This window comes from Hakea prostrata, chromosome 7 (genome assembly GCF_041222555.1).
Source record: "Hakea prostrata isolate BN-2017 chromosome 7, UWA_Hpros_2, whole genome shotgun sequence".
NCBI lineage: Eukaryota > Viridiplantae > Streptophyta > Magnoliopsida > Proteales > Proteaceae > Hakea > Hakea prostrata.
This window is the reverse complement of record NC_142606.1, coordinates 1-7,616: the sequence shown is the minus strand read 5'-3', so window position 1 is coordinate 7,616 and position 7,616 is coordinate 1. Positions and strand designations below refer to the sequence as shown.

Sequence of the window (7,616 nt, the reverse complement as noted above, 5' to 3'; positions counted from 1 at the left end):
GAATGTTCCACTGTATCTCCGATAAGACCATCAGACACAAAACAGGCCACGTGGAAAAGCTTGCACCAATTTGTCAGCTTCTGTGACTACTGAAATTACAGTTCTGCCCATCTCTCATAATCGAATGTTGTGCTGTCATTGATCAATTGGGTTGGTTTAATATTGGGTTTTTGCATGCCGTGACAAAGTGCAAGTCCGCCATAATCAGCAATAATTTTAATGCTGCATCTCTAAGGCCCAAATCATGGGCCGGTGCTTCATAAACAATTCTTAGAATTTGAATGGTCTACAACTTACCCACTTGTAAATTGTAACGCTATCTGCTGCTTTTTTTAATTGAAAATTAGTTTTTGTAGGAAAACGTGATAAGGGCCCATTAACGTTGGTGGGTGAACCGGAAAGCCCATGAAATGCGAATCAATGACCGTCCCCAAGTTCGACATTTATCCGGTTTATTTTTTATAAGGAAATAACCATCTATTGTGATTAAATTTAAAAAATATATTATGTGACTTGTCATCTCCTTGATCTTTGACAGTTTGAAACATGTGTTCGAACTGCAACCGAGAAGAACATGAACACAAAACTTGAATCAATCTTACTCTATCAGTTCATCGTCTCTACATGCAATTCTTAACTCGTTGACCACTACTTCCAACAACAATTGAGAGACATGGAAATGCACAAAAGGTGTTCAACAAAATTACCAAAAACCAACATTGTATTGTGGTGCTCAATGCATTGTGTTTTGCCATTTTCCATTATGTGGTGACCGCACAGAAGGTGTTTGATGAAATGACTAAGAGGGTTGCTTCACGATGTTTTTGCATTGTATTTTTATCATAGAAGGTTATATTTGTAACTCTGTGTTTGTTATAGAATATTGTATTTATAACAATGTATGCAAGGTCATTAATGGTCTCAACCTTCCCTACCTTAGAAGGTATTATCACTGTTAACATGTCATTTTTCTTTTCATAATGTTTGGTATACTACACCCAACCCATGTGTAATCCACGTTATCTATCTCTTTTGCCAAAAAAATTTAGGTCATCTATCCGGAAGAATTTTCTTTTACCCAAAAAAATCCAAGTGACTCGATATATAATGTCATCCTAAAACAAAATCAAATGCCAATTGGATTTTTGAAAACTAAGTTACTTTTTTAAGAGGTTACCAAAAAACAAGTTACTTTTATAAGATAAATATCCTTTCCAACATTATCTATTGTATCTATCTAAATGAAAGATTTTGTTTCTAAATTTAGTCTAATTCTGTGAAAGTAAAGGGGAAAAAGGGAGCCCAAGCATGGGCAGGTTCAGGTAAAGAGTTGGACCACTAACTACATTGCACAAGAGATGATTGAATATGAGGTTACTAAAAAAACAAAGAAATACTTGAATATGACATATCTAGTAGAGCTGGGCTAAAAGAAATGCTTGGATTTTTAAGAGGTTACCAATTGGATTTCTGTTGTGCTAAGACTGCTTGCTAGAGTAAGGGCAGGGTGGTGTGGGATTTGTGGTTGGAGACCATAAAGGTTTGGTACTTCATGTTGAATCTGAATTGGCTGAATTCACAAGAATTGAAATGTAAGAAAGCCATGGCAGTGAGGCAAGTTTTGAGTTGAGCCCGGGTCAATGAATACACCAAGATCTTAGTGTATACAGATTCTAGGGACTTAGTTTCAGTTATTGAAGAAGAAGAACAGGAGCTAGAATTGGAGTTGGAATCTATTGTCTCTGACATTCATATTTTATTTGATGAACTTGTGAGTTGTAAGGTTTGTTTTTATTTTTGCAGATCTTTACCCTTTGGATCAAGGAGCTTTGTGCTCGAGATCCTGCGTGTGTTTCTGGTGCTTCTCAATGAAAAAAACCCCCCACCCCCGCGGTAATTCGGTCGGTAGGTATGTATTATTTAAAACCTCAAACCTACCGCCGTCCTTTTTACGGTCGGTATGAAAACGGTAATTTAAAAAACGGTACGGTATAAACGGTATTCGTTGGACCGGTTCGGTATCGTCGGTTTTGTTACGTTTGTTGGGAATTTTATTTTTATGATTGTTCAAGTTGGAACACCAAAAAAACACAATGTGAATTATAATAAGCATACATCAACATTGTCTTATACAACCACAACCAGTGGCCCAGTGTAACAATTCATAACATCCTTCCCCACTGTTCGGATACAACATACTAAACCAAGACCATAAATAAGTGAAGTTGTACTTGGGAACTTGATCACAGATAGGCAACCAACCAGCATGGCTATTCCCTTTCCTACCCACATGGCAGCTATCGGTTTTTGTGTAAACTTGACCACTGCTGGTAGAACAATGAGGAGAAGAAGGAAGAAGAGATGGTAAGATCTAACCCAGCTGGTTTCCATTATAGTTTGTCTTGCTTCTCTGTTGCCCTCTTCTTCTTGTTTTGTCACTTGTAATGGGTTTTTTATATGGGAACAGTTCTTGCTTTTTTAAAGTCTAGATATGTGATGGTGGAAGAAGCCACATATGCTGATATGCAATTGCTAAAGCTGCTGAAATGCTTGAGTTGAGCAACATTGCCATGATCTCCAAAAACCCATAAAAGAGCAATCATTAAATCTATTAATTATTTTTGTCTTTGCTTGTCAACCAAGGGAGAGGGAATTCTTCTCTCAAGACTTCCGATTCATTCACTAGATTTCTGTCTATTCCATTGCCCCTTCTGACTGAGTCTACTTCAGTTTACTTGACTACAGTCCATGTCCACGTTTTCAAACAGAATAAGAAAGGGTAGTTAATAATTAATTAGATCTATAACATTTGATTAGTTACTTACCTCAAGCATTATATAATATCACTCTCTATGCTCCCAACACTGGCAGTTTTCTCTATCTTTGTGACTCTTGTCCTCTGATTTTTCAAAGTGAAGCGTGACTCTCTGAGATAAGTTTAGGGTTTAAACTTTAAAAGGGTTAATATCTTTACGGTATATGGTATGGTAAATGGTAATCGGTAATCGGTAAAACGGTACGGTAAACGGTATTTACCTGCTTACCATAACCGTACCGTCCGAATTACTCAACGTTCCCTAACGCGTAAAACCGTGCCGAATTTGAAAACGGTACGGTACGGTAAGGTTTAAACGGTTCGGTACGGTACGGTTTAACGGTTTTTTAACCAAATTGACACCCTTAGTTTTTCCTGGTTCAGGCCAAGTTGTAACTTTTAAGAAATTTCCTACCCTAGAGTTGCTACATCCATCACTGTATCCTCAGAGGCACAACTAGATCATACCCTTTCTGTTGGCCATTAATGTTTCATATCTACCATTGCAATATCCACCACTTCTTCCCTCTTTTAAGTCTCTAGTAAAACCACCATTTCCCGCCTTTGTCATTAAATTCTCTTCCCACTTCCCACGGAATTCATGGGTTCTGTTAATTTTGAATTTCTGTGAAAATTTTCTCTGTTTTCTCTTCCTCAAATCTTTTCTTTCTCCAAAGGAATCCTCCAAGTAGGTTCACAGTCAATTATACCATTAACTCTTTCTCTCTCCTCTCTCTGAGAATATATATAAACCCATCCTCACCACCTGGACAAACACTACTTTCGATCCAAACTCCTCAATCATCTTATCCTCCATTCACATTTTGCAGTTGCAAGAAGAAGAAACTGAAAGGCCCACTTCACAGGCTCCCTGTTTGCTGCAAAAGAAGAAAAACAAAGCATGAAGTCCTGTTTCGCTCGTATCCAACTTCTTCGTTCTTCCTTCGCTGCTCTCTTAATCACAACCCTTCTCATCCAGTACACATTCTTATCTGGCTTCCTCCACCTCTTTCAAAACCTCACCACCGCGCTTCCATGCTCCTTCTGTCTTCTTCTCTCCCTTGTCTACTACTCCTCAACTCGTCCACGACCAGTTCTGCTTCTGGATTACGTATGCTTCAAGCCTTCTTTCGATCGCAAATGTAGCTATGAAGTCTGCGAATACTTTGTCCGCCGTAGCCGTCGATTCAGCACCAAAAGCGAAGATTTCATGCGTGGAATCTATCTCAAATCCGGCCTCGGCGACGAAACCTACGCGCCGCCCTTCATCTTCCAAACAGATTACGAAGCCAAACACCAATCCGCCGTCCAAGAAGCACAAGAAGGAATGTTCTCCACCATTGATATCCTCCTCTCTAAAACCCAGGTGGATCCATCTCAGATCAACGTTCTGATCGTGACATGTGGCATGTTCTCACCCGTCCCTTCGCTTTCCTCTCTCGTTGTCAACCGTTACAAGCTTAGGCCAGACATCAAGACCTTTAATCTCAGCGGCATGGGTTGCAGCTCTGGTGTTATATCCATTGATTTGGCATCTAAGCTGTTGAACAGCTCTACTGCTACTTCATACGCCTTAGTTGTTGTGACAGAGAGCATCAGCTTGAATTGGTACTTCGGTGACGATCGTTCTATGCTCGTCACCAACTGTATATTCCGAGTAGGTTGCGCCGCCGCGTTGATGACCAACGATAGAACTCGCCGCCGCGACGCCAAGATGCAACTCGTTAACTCGCTCAGAACTCACCATGGCGCGGATGATAGAGCATACACTGCAGCAGTCCAACAAGAAGATGAAAACGGCAACGTCGGAGTTTCTCTCACTAAGGACTTGATTAGGGTCGCCGGTGTTGGCCTCCGAGAACATATCCAATTACTTGCACCACAAGTTCTCCCACTGAGTCAACTCGTATCCTATGCTTACTCGGTTTTAATGTCTCTGCTTCACCGTGGTGAGTCGAAGCCGGTTGTGCCGGATTTTATGACGGCGTTTGAGCATCTGTGTATACACACCGGTGGTAAGGCTGTGATTGAGCAGGTGGGGAAAATTCTGAGGCTGAGTGACGAGGTGACTGAACCGGCTCGGATGTGTTTGCACCGATTCGGTAACACGTCTAGTAGTCTTGTGTTCTACGAGCTAGCCTATTTTGAAGCGAAAGGGAGGGTGAAGAGAGCTGACAAGATGTGGATGTTGGCGTTTGGAACTGGGTTTAAGGTTTGCAGCCTCGTGTGGAAGTCACTTAAAGATCTGAACGAAGAAGCTGAAAATCCATGGAACGATTGTATACACAGATACCCATTGAAAGCTTGGTGAAGAAAGATTCCTACAATAAGGGTTAAGCGCTTGTTGGCTTAAGAACAAAGGATCTGTGGATGAGAAAAGAGTAAATATGAAACTGTAAAACTCTCATAGCTATATTGTTTTCCATTTCTACTTAAGTATAGAGGAGATGAAAAGCGATGAGATTGATGTTATTTCCAATGATTTCCATACCATTATTGTTGTTATACTTTCCATTTTGGTTCGGCAATGACATTGGTGTTCTGTTTTTTTGTTTTTGTTACAAAGGTGCTTTTCATATATAGGATATGGATATTACATATGCCACCGGTAGGAGTTGAACCCATGACCTCTCCACTGAAAAGCAAATTCCTAACCATCCTACTCCTCCTCCATTGGCAGACATTGGTGTTCTTTCTAATTGATTTGCAAACTCTTGTTTTCATTTTGATTCTTAAGACTTTCGTTATGTTAAGTCCTTGACCAGACCAGCGCTAGGCGTCATCATCTTCAAGGCTTCTGCTCTAGATAGCTCATGGGTCGCGCTTTAGTGGTGCGCAATTAAATCGTTGTGCATGGATCCAACAGCCAGAGTCAAAACTTGATCTTAACACGCATTTTGCATATATATATATATATACATATATATATATATTTTTTTTTTTTATTATATATATATATTATATATATATATATATATTTTATATATATATATATATATATATATATATATATATATATATATTATATATGTTGTCTAGTTCAAAAAATGCAAAACAAAGATTTCTAAAATCTCTGACTAGTTTCGATCATCATCATCGGCTACACTCCTGTCGCACATCTATTGCACAATACTGAAGTAATTCGCGGCAACTCATACTCTAGTGGTAGGTAGAGTGTTTTTTCCTAACAACTTTCACTCTACTTCGTATAACTTTTGATGTGATGCCTAACTCTGATATCAGATGCTAGGTAACGTGCATCAAAAGTTCTGGAGCTAATTAGACAAGACAAATTGAATCAAAGTCCTTTTAACCTATCTCATATTGACCCAAACTATTATATACTAAATTTGGCTCCAACTAGACACATAACATACACTTTAACACTCACCAGCTATCTCTCTGTGTGTGCATGTCTGGCAATAATCTGGCCTGGATGTAAACGCGAACAACCTTGCGGAATGCATGTGAGTCGCCCAGGAACTAATGAATTGGGACTGTCACTTGAGTGACAAAGACCAAAGACAGTGTGGAAAGGCCATGCGGAGCAATTATGTTTCAACTCAGCTAGTAATATTACTGCAACAATTGAATAGGATTCTTAAAATAAAAAAATAAAAAAATAAAAACTCAGCCAGTAATATTACTGCAACAAATGAATAGGATTCTTAATTAGCTGCCCAATTTGCAGACTGTTGCAAGACTCGCTCATCTTTATTTTCTTCACTTGAAATCTCATGAGCTACAGGAAACTTGACAGCAGAAGGCTGGCGTTAGGTTATTGTCCTCAACACTGAGTCACTGACCGATTTGACACCTGATTACATTAAAGCCCTAGCGCGTCGTTTTCTTTGTTTTCCACTGTTTCCTTTTAATTGCACCGTTATTCTTGTTCAACTATCATTTTCCCTCTCTGTATCTATAAATACAACTCCGGGGGTCCTATAAAGATAGTCTTGATCAATCAAAGTTCACTATAAATGAGGATACTGGATTTTTCATAATACCCTCATTAAATCATGCATTTATTGCACTTATTTTCCATAGTTATTGCACCTCCATCTTTTTAAAGTAAAAGTTATTACACCTGTATCACATAAACCAACTTCTTAACATGGCTCTAGTGGTTTCTTTGGTGCTTTCATGTACAATGTTTTCATTTAAACTTAAGTTTGAAAATATTAACTTGGATTTGTCAAGGTAGCCCCTGACTCTGAGCAGGTTAATTGCTTTGGTTATTCAGATTTTCAGGTAGCTCTTTTCAGGTAGTATTATTTCTTAATGAAAATATTTTAATTAGAAGATGATATTACCTTTATAATATTTTCTTAATGATAGTACCTTTATATTTTACCTTTATAATGTAATGTAATCAAACTTTCATTAAGAAACAGGGGCGGGAAAAGAAACTAAGCATAAGTTTAGTAATCAATCAGAGGAATATGGCCAATAACTCGGGCCCTGAATCCGTGCTAGCTGATCCGCAGCACAGTTGGATCATGGCCTACTCTCCAGAACAAATATGAAAGAACAAAATCTATCATTTGCTAATTTGGTTAATGTAAACTAACACCTACCAAAAGGGCAAAGAAAGAGAGAGCAAAACTAACAAAAAAAAACACAACCTGTCTACGTTAATGTACAGATCAAGTGGACCACGCTTGGGTTGAAAAAGTTAATTCTGACCTAAATGGAATCTGACCATGGCCTGGCCTAACTCATAAGATTTCAGCTCTATTTGCTCTGTGCTGCTTCATATATGTATATGATTTTAGTACATATAGATTATTGGCATTAATTT

At 38.7% G+C, this 7,616-nt stretch overlaps 1 pseudogene; it reads left to right on the top strand.

Annotated features, from left to right (window-relative positions):
- Positions 1-3,288: 3,288 nt before the first annotated feature.
- On the top strand, positions 3,289-5,371 carry LOC149008688 (3-ketoacyl-CoA synthase 11 pseudogene; annotated as a pseudogene).
- The last annotated feature ends 2,245 nt before the right edge of the window (positions 5,372-7,616 follow it).